Genomic DNA, 13,037 nt, shown 5'->3' on the forward strand with positions numbered 1-13,037 from the left:
AACATATATTTCGTTTCACAAACAGACATTAAAGCTGAGGAAGACCACGGTCGAAAGCTTCACATCTCTGCCGGTTTCATGCGACATCTTCTGTTATCTACATTGTCTCAACTATATATATATATATATAGAGAGAGAGAGAGAGAGAGAGAGAGAGAGAGAGATTTTGCTCTCACCTGTCAGTAAATATCTAGTTTTTAGAAGATTATTTATTGATTAAATAATATTTTAGATTGTTAAATAGGATAGCATTCTAGATTGCCATACTGACAGAAATAAATGACAGACTGATACAGACAGTGATAGATAGGTAGAGATGGCAGTATAGTAGAAATATAAAGAGAGAGATAAATTACTAGATGAAATGAAATATATCAGTTGGTATTAGAGCCCAGAGCCTATAGATAGGAGAAATATTTACAATTTGGCAATAATAATTCTATCCACATACATATCCAGACTCTTCTATACAATAGAGAGACATAAAGCAACAAAATTATATTATTAGATTGTGTCCAAGGGCTGCCAACCTCCGCAGACAAATTACAAGCAAATAAACAAACAAACAACCACACTAAAATGCATGGTAAAATGCACATATAGCAAACATCTTTAATTTCTGGCTTCAATATCTACAATTTCATACACTACACATACTTAACAAAAACAAAAATCTCATAAAATATGTTAATTCTAAAACATATTTTCTGCAGTATGCAAAAAGCATAAAACTGCAACAGCTGTAGACCAGTGTCGTGTCCAGTTGTAAGAAGAAAAATGCAGTAATAATGACATTAATTCTAAAAAACTGCACGGGGAACACTCTGGGAAGTACAGAGAAAGAGGTATTCTACCCCATAAGGATATCTATCACATCTGTATCTCTGTATTCAGAAACAATATCTAGAGGTATAGCTTACACCCTCCAAACATCCCGCATCAAAAGTACGGGTTTAGATTTTCACATCCCGCTGAGCCGAGGAGAGTGACAGGCAGCGGGTTTTCAAAATTTTCGTCCCCGCGTGTCGGGGGAGAAATCAATAGAGTATCGCTCTCGGAAGAGCGCTTGTGTCGCGGAAGGGGTCGCACACCCGAAAGCCTGATAGTTTGTAGTAGTGTATTCGCCCTAAATTACGTCTGACGAAATATCTTGAAAACACATAATTCTTACGACATAAATCAGATGGACAGTTCAAACCTTACCTTCGATTAAATCCGCCTGTCAATAACTTTAAACCATCAGATGCACAAATTCACAGTATATAACGACAGTTTCAGAAGCCGTGCACGTCTGTCAGGTGGAACAACTATGCTGTATCTCAACAAGTTTGCAGTCTGCATCAACGGTGCACGGTGCACCGCAAGATCCGGTGATCCTGCTTATCGTACACAATGATGATGCTGGTGTTGGGTATGCCGCTTCAGTTGCCCCCAAGGCCATTGACTCCTGTGGAAAGCTGGCAGACCGAACTTCGCCCCTACCATCATAGACCTGATAAAGGTATAAAGTGATTGCTTATAGAGGAATGGATGCAGGTCGGGTCGACTTCTGCGGTTACCAAAACATGACAGGGGTGATGCCAAGCCGCGATGAAGAGAATTAAAACATCCATACACATCACCTTGCTGGGTCGTATTACTTCGACTTTTGTACTAACTTGCCATTTGATGAGAACAGTTTCTCGAGTAGGAGCAGAGAGGTGAAAAGACCGATACATGGGCGTCACCAGGGGGGGGGGGTGCGTTGGGTGCGAACGCACCCCCCTTCAGCCCCTAAAAAAAAAAAAAAAAAAAAAAAAAAAAAAAAAAAAAAAAAAGTCTGCTAGCGACCTCAACGCCGGACGATAAATAATTATACTTTTTTTTTTTTAATTTTGCACCAGGGACAACAAATTCGTGGGCAGAAACAATTTGCACCCCTGGCTCTGGCAGCACTGATTTTATCATATCTACTAGTATTCTATACAATGTTTACTATTTATCAACCGTACTGTACATCCGTACGGTACGGAGCACGTACGAGTTTGCATGTACGTGTGCTACTTTCAAGTATGTCGGGTCTATGCACGTTACTTCTGACCAATCCATATTGCCAGCCCAAGTGCGAGCCTTAAAAAACAAAACAAAACAAAAAAATGGAGGGGCAAGTATATCATTTTGCCCACCCCCCCCCCTCCATAATTCCAGAGACGAGAAGATTTCCTTCTTACCCTTTTTTTTTTTGACAGAAAAAAAAAGTTGCCCCCATAGAAATATTGGAGGAGCAAGCATATTATAATTTGCCTCCACAATTAATAATTAATAATTGTTAAATTAGAAGATTTTCTTGCTTTTGAAAGAAAAAAATATGTTGCCCCCATAAAAATATTGGAAGGCAAGCGCACCATTTGCCCCACCCCACATTGGCCACATTCACAGAGCCATTGTGCTTACACCTAGTTTCCCCAAGCAATTATTCTACTGTATATTACCAGTGCTGTCACTATTAAGCATTTCAAATTTCCATCAAGTGGGTTTCCTCTATAGGCAGAGATATCTAATCATGAAATTAACTGCATATCTGTGCGCTCATTGTCGTCATAGCATCACGAAAGCTTGCTGAGGTCGTGCATCCATTTCCACGACGCCCATCAATCTACCCTCGTTGAATGGACACAAAACCTGGTTAAACTTTCACGGCCGGGGCAATTCTGCAAATTGAATTCGCCTGGCGACGGTATGACCGCAACAATTCAAACACCACTTTTTAATTTCTTGCCATCTGGGAATTAGAGTAATTGCATGATACTTGTCAACCTCACTTTTGTGTGTCTGTCTCTTTTTATTTTTCATTCTCTTTCTATATTACTGTACAGACTTTCTCTCCCTCCATCTTTCTCTCTATCTCTCTGTTCATCTATCTATCTGCAGACCTGAGTAATTTTCATTACTTATTTTCCTTGTTTGCTACTTGTGTGCTCTCTACTCCAATTTCTCTTATTCAAATCAGATTCACTTTGATGTATTTTTTATTACAACATCTATCTAAACACAACTTTATATAATTATCTCTCTCTGATTCTGTCCTTTAATTTCTTAACCTTCTTGTCTCATTCATAATATGTTCTCTTCAGGTGTACGTCCATGTTAGGATGCTCATCATTCTATCTTCAAATTATTAATCAGGAAAATAGATAGCTCACAAAGATCATGTGGCAGTAGATGCTGAATTTTTAAATTTCATCTCATTACTGGTATTTCATTTTTTTTTTATCCATAAAACTCTTGCACTTACATTTTTTCTTTAATGTCCAATCTGTGCCTTACACTCCCAACCCAGGTGAAATGTACTTTGACTATGGAATAGTTCATGTCATTGGCATTTGATGATAATTTCACATTTATTTGTTGATAATTTCACATTTATTCGTTGATAATCATGAAATATATCTTTTGAAATACATAAAACTTTCCATCTTTTTATGAAAATGGAGAGATATATTAATACTAGCTGAATGTGATGCACAGTTGACAAAGACATGCATAATGTTTTCTGCACCTATAAAATGCAGGCAAAAAAAAAAAACAAAACAGTGAAAACATGGACAACAATAAGTCCTATCTACTGTATATGCATGCTTATACAGCAATATATATAGCTGCAGAATAAAAATAGAATATATGACAGATATCTTGGTTGAATTTGAAAAATATATACATACATGTGTGAAAACATGTTTGAGTGTGTACGTGCATGTTTGTGTGTGTTTGGTTGTGAGTGTGCAGGCATAAGACAACGACAAGGCTATGTAAACCTTCTCTTTGTTTGGGGAAATAACAGTGTATTGATCCAACAGATTTGTCCTCAGTCTTTGATACCTTGTAAGTAAGTGACATAATTTTGTGCATGTTGAATGGGAACAGTAGACTAAACACATCATGTCACTTCTGTAAATATGTCTAATACTAGGACATTCCGGTGAACACTCACTGCTCTTTTATGCAATGGAAATCTAAGTCTGAGATTTCGGTATCCCAAGAGACGGAAATATGCAAGTCATCATAGGCCAAAAGGAAAGACGGGGGAAAAACACTGCAGTTTATAACACACACACCAAACAGCAGTTCAATCATCAAACAGAAGCTTATTGGTGGCTCTGTGTGTTAACAAACAATGGCCGCCCTCAAAGAGATTCCTCAAAAGGGATCACCGGGTATTGATTACTTCTCTGCACACAACAGTCAGTCCATTGTGGGAGCAGCTACATCAAGGAATCTTTGACACACTAGACTATGGTTGACAAAGAAAACTTTGGTGAGAAAATTGCTATAACTGCTGCACAATGGCTGGGTAGCTCCATTTGAACTCTAACTGCAGGAACTAGACATAATGTAAGCCCTCATTTTTCTTTTACTGTACAACAGATATGTGGGAACTTTGAGCTGATCTGTTTTGATCATATACAATGCCTACAACTTTATATCCCAGCAGTTGAGTTTGTTTGCTGTAGCTGGAAGAAGAAAATGAAATCTGTCCTATTGCTATAACATGATGATAACATCTCTTTTACGGTGAGTGTCTCCTACAAACAAAAGTGAAAAATGTCATCACATATTGAGATAATCCATTTCGTGCATTGTACAAGACATTATTTCTGTCTTTTGAAGCACCCACATAAAATGCCTTAGAAAATGTATGCCAAAAAAACATACATTTACAACAAATTTAAATGTTAGAACCTCACTCATATATTGCATGACTTTTTATCATAAATGGTACATGTAGATGAGTACTGGTATGCAAAGTTGTGCTGTAACATAGCCTAATTATTGTTCTTTTTTCCTAGCAATATGAATGTTAGGAAAAGATTCCAACTTCTTACATTGACAAAACAATAAAGACTCGGGGGGGGGGGGGTATCAACTTTGATACATAAGTGGAAAATGGGAGATCTTACCAATTTTTTTTTTAAGCTCATGTTATTTTTAAAGTAAATCAACAAAATCATGTGGACTGTTCGTGCAAACGATACCTCTCTCTTCCAAAGAATTTTCTTTTTCTGCAGTCTTATGATATCTGGAATCTTTCTGATATGAGTGGTTAATAAGGACTTTATCCTTCCCTTTCTTAAGAAATATGTTACACTCACATGCTGTATTTTACTGTATTCAGCATCATTCTGGGTTTTTTTCCTGGCACACAGTACATGAAAGATGACCTGAATTATTGTACAACTTGTGCAAATATCACTGAAAGAATAAAAGAGATGGAGGGATTAACAGAATTGTACATATGAACAAAAAAAAAAGGAAATGGAAAAAAGTATAGGAAAATAAGGGCTATTTTAATCATAACTTCCAAGATTATTCCTTGGAAAGGTTTTAGTATGTTCAGATCTGAAAGTGGGCTAACTCTAGATTTTGAAAAATGTCACTTATTCCTTTTTGCAATCAAACTCCAGGCAACGCAAACGTCTGCTTAGCAGGTAATCATATTATTTAGTTTATTTATGATATATGTTTGATAATTTTTATTGTATGATATGTTTGTATGCTATATTATTTATATACTCACTATACACTCATTTCCAGTTATACATTGTTGAATGTGTTGCAAAGTGCCAAAAAATATTGCCAAGTATGTCATGTAACTATTAACTCATGCTCAACTTATATTTAATATATTGTGTATATGACTTCAGATTTGTTATGCTCAAAAACATATATTTCGTTTCACAAACAGACATTAAAGCTGAGGAAGACCACGGTCGAAAGCTTCACATCTCTGCCGGTTTCATGCGACATCTTCTGTTATCTACATTGTCTCAACTATATATATATATATATAGAGAGAGAGAGAGAGAGAGAGAGAGAGAGAGAGATTTTGCTCTCACCTGTCAGTAAATATCTAGTTTTTAGAAGATTATTTATTGATTAAATAATATTTTAGATTGTTAAATAGGATAGCATTCTAGATTGCCATACTGACAGAAATAAATGACAGACTGATACAGACAGTGATAGATAGGTAGAGATGGCAGTATAGTAGAAATATAAAGAGAGAGATAAATTACTAGATGAAATGAAATATATCAGTTGGTATTAGAGCCCAGAGCCTATAGATAGGAGAAATATTTACAATTTGGCAATAATAATTCTATCCACATACATATCCAGACTCTTCTATACAATAGAGAGACATAAAGCAACAAAATTATATTATTAGATTGTGTCCAAGGGCTGCCAACCTCCGCAGACAAATTACAAGCAAATAAACAAACAAACAACCACACTAAAATGCATGGTAAAATGCACATATAGCAAACATCTTTAATTTCTGGCTTCAATATCTACAATTTCATACACTACACATACTTAACAAAAACAAAAATCTCATAAAATATGTTAATTCTAAAACATATTTTCTGCAGTATGCAAAAAGCATAAAACTGCAACAGCTGTAGACCAGTGTCGTGTCCAGTTGTAAGAAGAAAAATGCAGTAATAATGACATTAATTCTAAAAAACTGCACGGGGAACACTCTGGGAAGTACAGAGAAAGAGGTATTCTACCCCATAAGGATATCTATCACATCTGTATCTCTGTATTCAGAAACAATATCTAGAGGTATAGCTTACACCCTCCAAACATCCCGCATCAAAAGTACGGGTTTAGATTTTCACATCCCGCTGAGCCGAGGAGAGTGACAGGCAGCGGGTTTTCAAAATTTTCGTCCCCGCGTGTCGGGGGAGAAATCAATAGAGTATCGCTCTCGGAAGAGCGCTTGTGTCGCGGAAGGGGTCGCACACCCGAAAGCCTGATAGTTTGTAGTAGTGTATTCGCCCTAAATTACGTCTGACGAAATATCTTGAAAACACATAATTCTTACGACATAAATCAGATGGACAGTTCAAACCTTACCTTCGATTAAATCCGCCTGTCAATAACTTTAAACCATCAGATGCACAAATTCACAGTATATAACGACAGTTTCAGAAGCCGTGCACGTCTGTCAGGTGGAACAACTATGCTGTATCTCAACAAGTTTGCAGTCTGCATCAACGGTGCACGGTGCACCGCAAGATCCGGTGATCCTGCTTATCGTACACAATGATGATGCTGGTGTTGGGTGGGTATGCCGCTTCAGTTGCCCCCAAGGCCATTGACTCCTGTGGAAAGCTGGCAGACCGAACTTCGCCCCTACCATCATAGACCTGATAAAGGTATAAAGTGATTGCTTATAGAGGAATGGATGCAGGTCGGGTCGACTTCTGCGGTTACCAAAACATGACAGGGGTGATGCCAAGCCGCGATGAAGAGAATTAAAACATCCATACACATCACCTTGCTGGGTCGTATTACTTCGACTTTTGTACTAACTTGCCATTTGATGAGAACAGTTTCTCGAGTAGGAGCAGAGAGGTGAAAAGACCGATACATGGGCGTCACCAGGGGGGGGGGGGTGCGTTGGGTGCGAACGCACCCCCCTTCAGCCCCTAAAAAAAAAAAAAAAAAAAAAAAAAAAAAAAAAAAAAAAAAAAAAAAAAGTCTGCTAGCGACCTCAACGCCGGACGATAAATAATTATACTTTTTTTTTTTTAATTTTGCACCAGGGACAACAAATTCGTGGGCAGAAACAATTTGCACCCCTGGCTCTGGCAGCACTGATTTTATCATATCTACTAGTATTCTATACAATGTTTACTATTTATCAACCGTACTGTACATCCGTACGGTACGGAGCACGTACGAGTTTGCATGTACGTGTGCTACTTTCAAGTATGTCGGGTCTATGCACGTTACTTCTGACCAATCCATATTGCCAGCCCAAGTGCGAGCCTTAAAAAACAAAACAAAACAAAAAAATGGAGGGGCAAGTATATCATTTTGCCCACCCCCCCCCCCTCCATAATTCCAGAGACGAGAAGATTTCCTTCTTACCCTTTTTTTTTTTGACAGAAAAAAAAAGTTGCCCCATAGAAATATTGGAGGAGCAAGCATATTATAATTTGCCTCCACAATTAATAATTAATAATTGTTAAATTAGAAGATTTTCTTGCTTTTGAAAGAAAAAAATATGTTGCCCCCATAAAAATATTGGAAGGCAAGCGCACCATTTGCCCCACCCCACATAATCATAATTCCCGCGATGAAATAAAATTCTTGCTTTTTTGTTAGAAATCTGTCCAATTATTTCACCCAAAAGCAGTGGCGTAACTACGGGGGGGGGGGGGGGGAGAGGGAGAGGGGGCGCACGGGGGGGGGGGGGTGCCCCCCCCCCCATCCGCTGGTTTAAAAAAAAAAGACTTGCCAAAATGGTAAATCAAGGGTTAGTAAACTGCTTTTGAAATCGACATGAAAGGGTGATCAAGAAATAAGATATTTTTCTATGATTTCTTTTAACCATATAATTCAAGAGGTATATAGTGTGAAACATTGTTCAAAAAGCCCGGAGCCGACAAAAGGTTGTGATTCAACGTGATTCCTGGTTGGCATTCTGCTTATAAGCAGGGTGTGCGTAGTGTACTCAGAACATCCGAACGGCAAAAAGAGTCGGTGCAATGTTGCGCAATGTGATGTAGAATGTACACCTTTGTACCTTGCGCTTCGTTATATCAAAGCTAGATCATTGATTTTGCAGCGTTGCTTTACATACTAGTCTATATAAAAATGTCTTGCATTGCCAATAAAAAGACTTGACCTGGGCTAATTTCTAACTTTTCCTTGTACAACGGTGTATATAATACACACACACAAACAAACACGCACAATTATGGGTTGCTCTAAAGTGCAGATTTTGGACATCCTTACCCCTCTTGGTCACTTCGACGCCACCTCGCTGGTCAAACCTCCCCAAATCATGAACATAAACCGACACCCTTGACTACCAGTGGCGGATCCGGGGGGGGGGGGGCGCACCGGGCGCGTCCCCCCCCCTTAATTTCCAAAGCGAAAAAATATAGCTACAAACGGCAAAAAACTGTAAAATGTCAAAATTTTCAAGCTCGCTCACTCCGCTCGCTCGCATTTAGTCGTAATGCCATTCTCCTGAAGTTGCTGCCAGTAATTGCCAGCAGTTGCGCCCGGTGCGCCCCACCCCTTAATTTCCAAAGCGAAAAAATATACTGAGCTACAAACGGCAATTTGGGGATTCTAAAATGTCAAAATTTTCAAGCTCGCTCGCTCCGCTCGCTCGCATTTAATTGTTATGCCATTCTCCTGATATTGCTGCCAGTAATTACCAGCAGTTGCGCCCGGTGTCCCCTCTTAATTTCGAAAGCAAAAAAAATATAACTACAAACGGCAGTTTTTGGACTGTAAAATGTCAAAATTTTCCAGCTCGCTCGCATTTAATTGTTATGCCATTCTCCTGATATTGCTGCCAGTAATTACCAGCAGTTGCCGCCGGTGGCCCCCCCCCCCCCCTTGATTTCGAAAGCAAAAAAATATAGCTACAAACGGCAGTTTTTGGACTGTAAAATGTCAAAATTTTCAAGCTCGCTCGCTCGGCTCGCTCGCATTTAATTATGCCATTCTCCTGATATTGCTGCCAGTAATTGCCAGCATTTGCGTCCGGTGCGCCCCCTTCCTTTATTTCGAAAGGGAAATATATAGCTACAAACGGCAGTTTTTGGACTGTAAGTCAAAATTTTCAAGCTCGCTCTCTTCGCAAGCTCGCATTTAGTCGTGATGCCATTCACCTGATGTTGCTGCCAGTAATTGCCGGCAGTTGTGTCCGGTGCGCCCCACCTCTTAAATTCCAAAGCGAAAAAATATGGCTACAAACGGCAGTTTTTGGACTGTAAAATGTATAATTTTTAAGCTCGCTCGCTCCGCTCGCACACATGTTATTGTTATGCCATTCTCCTGATATTGCTGCCAGTTATTGCATCTTTTTAAAAACTGCATCTTTTTAAAAACTGTAAAATGTCAAAATTTTCAAGCTCGCTCGCTCCGCTCGCTTGCATTCAATCGTGCAATTCTCCTGATGTTGATGCCAGTAATTTGTCGTTTCACACCGGCATTCTATAATCCATTTGTAGGGGGGACAACTCTCTCCCACAACCTCCCCCCTTGCTCGCTTCGCTTGCTCGGGCTCGGTCTCGTTCATGACATCAGTGTGTAAGAATTAATACTAGAAGTATATCTTAAATGATACCATTTATAGGCAAATTGTTCAATAACAATTTACTTCAGAATGTACTGATACCTTAATTAAGCGGGACTTTTTCAAGTCCATGAAACACGCAAAAAACCTGCATCAAATTGCACCATTTACAACATCAAAATGCAAAAAGTGCCCGTGGGAGGGGGACACTCCCTCCCACATCCTCCCCCTCGCTCACTCCGCTCGCTCTTGCCTGGCCGCGTTCATGATATTCAGTGTAAATATCAAAACAGGAAGTTTATTTGGATGATACTATTTTATAGGCAAATTGTTCAATAATAATCTACCACAAAATATATTTCTACCTTAAACAAGTGGGACAGTTTCAAGTCGATAAAACAAGCAAAAACATGCATCAAATTGCACCATTTACAACATCAAAATGCAATTTCAGTTCTAACCGTGCAGGGAGGGGGTTGGCCCCCTCCCACACCCTCCCACACCCTCACCCTCGCTCCGCTTGCTCGGGCTCGGTCGCGTTCATGACATCAGTGTAAGAATAAATATTAGAAATTTATTGAAATGATAGGTACATTGTTCAACAACAATTTCCATCAAAATGTACTGCTACCTTAAACAAGTGGGACTGTTTCAAGTCGATAAAAACACACAAAAACCTGCATCAAATTGCACCATTTACAACATCAAAATGCAAAAAGTTCTCACCGTGGGAGGAGGGGGGACAACAGGCACTTCCACACCCTCTCCCCCCCCCCCCACCCCTTGCTGGCTCCCTCGCATACTAACATCTCCCCCCCCCCCCCCAGATGAAATCCTAGCTACGCCGGTGCCCTTTCCCCGCTTGGTTTCCCTAAATATAGTCTGGGGATTGAGAGCTTCCTATATTCCAAATGTCTGTCCAAAAATCTCGTTACATTTAGTGTCAAAACGCACCCCCCTTGAAAAAAAGCTGGTGACGCCCCTGCGATACCTTCTACCGCGGTAGGAGGCATGTGTGTGTGCGCAGTATGGGTGTTTGGGGTTGTGTTCTCCTTATTATTTAATCTTGTATAAACTGCATTAGGTATAGGTTCATACCGGTAAAGACACGCGTAGCTCCATGCATCTGATGGTATAAAAACCAAAATATTGGTACCAGAGCCGAGAGAAAGGGAAAGGTCTAGAAATTGGTTTTAAAAAGTAGACAAATAAAAAAAAAATAATAACAGTAGTTTATTACGTGACTGGGTGAGGGAGGGGGTGTTCAGGTGTTCAGTTCGAACACCCCCTCCCCCCCCCCCATTTAATTAGGGTCCGCTTGAATCCCCCCCCCCCCCATAAAAAGTGAAAATCTTTCCCCATATAATAGCTTCAAGTAAAACAGAGGAGTGAAGATTTTAAAATATTAAAAAAAAAAACTCTAATAATCTAGATTGAACCCCGCTAGGTTGGCGTTTATGGTTGAGAACTCGACTCCGAATGATGGATGAGCGAGATATCTTGAGAGTCAGTATGACCCAAACCAAGGTTCCTTGCTGTGCCCCTCTCCCATTTCTTTAAATACTGATAATATTTTCACATAATTTGATTTGTGAATTAACAATATAAATTGGTGGTTTTTTTTGTCTACCATTTCCTAATGCTAATTACATTCTCGTCATCCTGTTGTGAGATTACGCGATATTGTGTTGATGTCACCCCGATGTGCCCGAGGAGCGCTATCCCATTTCCATATCAAAAATAGACGTAGACAGCAAGAACAGTGAAGACGCATAACCGTAACAAGTCATGAGAGGATATTCAGTGTACAAAGGGTAGACATTCACATATTCCCTGAATATTATTTGTCTTACTTTTTTTTTATCAAAAATTCCCAAATATTCCATTGAAAGTGTTCAACAGAAATTCAATTCTAAAATTGTAAAAGCTCCTTCTTGTGGGAGGGGCATACAATGTATCCACTTCCTAAACTCTCCCCGCTCGATCTGTTGCTGCATGCGCTTATGCAGATACAATGAGATCTCAAATAAACTTGTTATGTATGGAGAACCGTACAACGATTACACAATATTATTTAACTTGTTTGGGACTTTTTCTTGCAAACTAGAGTAGGTAACCATCGTATCTTTTACATTTTTGATTGAAAATTTCACAAATATGCCACCACAACGTGAGTGTGCACTAGATCGCTGAGTTTTAATTCCAACAAATGAAAAGGCTGCCGCATGAAGGAGCGGGGTATCCCCTTCGTCATGCAACAATCATAGAATTTAGTTTGTTGGGGGCTTTCTCTGGCAACCTTAATAAATAGAAAAGTATCATCTAACTTACTGGATCTGAAAAAAATTTTCACATTTTCCAACAAATGTGTGCACCAGATCGTTGAATTTCCATTCTAAAAATGCAAACGCTCCCTCGATTGGGAGGGGGGAAACCCCCGTCCCGCAATACTCTCATCCCCCCCCCCCCCCGGGGGGGGGGGGGGCTCGGTCTCTACGCCCCCTTAGGAAAAAAGTATTTTCTCCTCTTCCGTATGCCACCCTTACCCCTCTTCTACACCATCATCATCATCATCATCATCATCAATCATCGTCATCATCTTCATTATCATCAGAATGAGCCATTTTATTTTTTTTTTCGCTACAGATTATTCAATTTTTGGAATAACGATCTTTATTTCGTTTACCGATTAAGTTTCATCTTCGGGTTGACGAATCTTCGGAATAACGAACCCCACTTCGTTCTCGGATTAACGAACGTTCGGGATAACGACACAATTCTCTAAAGTCCTTATATTGAAAATCGATCTATAAGATTGTGGCAAGGGACAAATCCAACACTGAAGAGGGATGAAGACATGCTAGAAAAAGTCCAGCAAGGAGCCACAAGACTTCTTCCTGAACTGAGACAAAAGACATACCCAGAAAGACTTAGAGAGCTGCATGAGCTG

General features: G+C 39.5%; 1 protein-coding gene across 1 annotated transcript in view; it reads right to left on the minus strand.

The window, feature by feature from the left end:
• LOC140244568 (inactive ubiquitin carboxyl-terminal hydrolase MINDY-4B-like) overlaps window positions 1-1,310 on the minus strand; it is a 41,043-nt gene extending 39,733 nt beyond the window's left edge. Inside the window, exon 1 of the mRNA XM_072324194.1 lies at window positions 1,204-1,310. The gene's annotated coding sequence lies outside the window, so the exon portion shown is untranslated. The remainder of the gene's footprint in view (window positions 1-1,203) is intronic.
• Window positions 1,311-13,037: the final 11,727 nt, after the last annotated feature.

The sequence above is a fragment of the Diadema setosum genome, chromosome 21 (assembly GCF_964275005.1).
Source record: "Diadema setosum chromosome 21, eeDiaSeto1, whole genome shotgun sequence".
In the NCBI taxonomy this organism is placed as follows: Eukaryota; Metazoa; Echinodermata; class Echinoidea; order Diadematoida; family Diadematidae; genus Diadema; species Diadema setosum.